This window comes from Oncorhynchus gorbuscha, linkage group LG03 (genome assembly GCF_021184085.1).
Source record: "Oncorhynchus gorbuscha isolate QuinsamMale2020 ecotype Even-year linkage group LG03, OgorEven_v1.0, whole genome shotgun sequence".
Classification (NCBI taxonomy): Eukaryota; Metazoa; Chordata; class Actinopteri; order Salmoniformes; family Salmonidae; genus Oncorhynchus; species Oncorhynchus gorbuscha.
Window position 1 is genome coordinate 69,491,094 of NC_060175.1, and position 1,556 is coordinate 69,492,649.

Here is a 1,556-nt window from a genome sequence, read left to right on the forward strand (position 1 = left end):
ATCTTGTTGGCTGACGAAAAGTAAATGTGGACAATTCTTCCAATATCTTCAATACGCGCCTTGGAATTGGATAAGGATGCGCGGAGTTGCGTCCCTGATGTGTCTGTTTTCACTTGCAGGCAGTGAGAAAGACCCGATCATGTGACTGGGAGCCATGTGAGTGAGAGGTGCTTCGGGATGGAGCCGGGAAAAGGGAATTAAAATGATTATATTCAGCCCAAGGGCCGAAAGGCCACAAACGGCATTTTTAGGGGGCATTACGGACACACAAAGGGGATGCAGCCAGGAAATTCAACGCATTATCAAGTGCTTGTCAAATTGTGAATGAGACTAATGAAGTGTGTTCAGCCTGTGCAAAAAAAACAAAACGGAGTTCATGCATTTCAACATACTTTTAAAAAATCATAGTCGCATCATGCAGCCTTAGAACGTATTAAAAATCAAAACAAATAACCCAACATTTGTATCAAAACTAAAGTTAAATAAATAACTCTAAATTAAGAATATAAGAGTACCTGTTTCTTTGTCAACCGATCAACACAGGATAGGCGCATGTGCTCGCTCCCTCAAATTGTTTGGCGAAAACATCCTTTCTATTTTATTCAGCTATGTTCAATTGTATTCTTCATACTATAAAACAATATAAATGAATGGCATGGGATTCTAAGCAAATGTTGTCTGCTAAATGAACTAGTGTAGCCCACAGCAATATGGCATAGCCAGATCAGGACCTAACATTAGGACAACTCAGAGTATGCTATTCTGTTCATCTGAAATAGACTACATTTTCTTCATATCATGTTTCTTTAGACCTGTCTAAAATAAATAATGGATTTATTGTGATGGTGTAGGCTATTCAATATATTTGACTTTTTAAAATGTAGATGTTCCAAAGGTCTGCATCAGTGGCTTGTAGGCTGTGTGTGGAAGCCTGGAGATGTTAAATGTGTTTATGTTAATTAACGGCCAATTGCCGTGCCGCAATTACTGTGTTATTTGCTTGACAATCACCGACTGACAACATTTCATGACCGCCACAGCCCTATCCACGTCAATAGGCAGTGTAGTAGGCTTAACCCGGCAGCTGGGTTCCTGGGTAATCTCATATCCCTCTCTTGGAAACATCTGTCTCATCTTGTAAACTCGGGAACTACTCTGTCCCCATTCCCCACTGTGGAGGGATGGGGCATACACCCTCATCGGGCTATGTTAAGACTGACAAACACAAATCTAGTTCACAACAGTTCAAATCAGGAAGGCTGGTCTGAATGCTCGCTTAACGTCATCCAGTAAGCATAACACAATTCACTTGGTTTCCTATTCTACAGGCATTGTGGGAAAGAATACAAACATATTATCATATCATTCTCCTCTTTCTCACTAGCCATGTGTGGAATGTCATTCACCTATTTAACTTATCGTCTATAAGCACAATAATGGACACTCCTCATATTTGCTGTTTAGCCTATGGGCTCACTCTTGCAATTATCACCTTCCTCTCTCTCAACCAATGGGCGTAAATCTTGGGATGTATTTATTTATATGTCAACTTACCA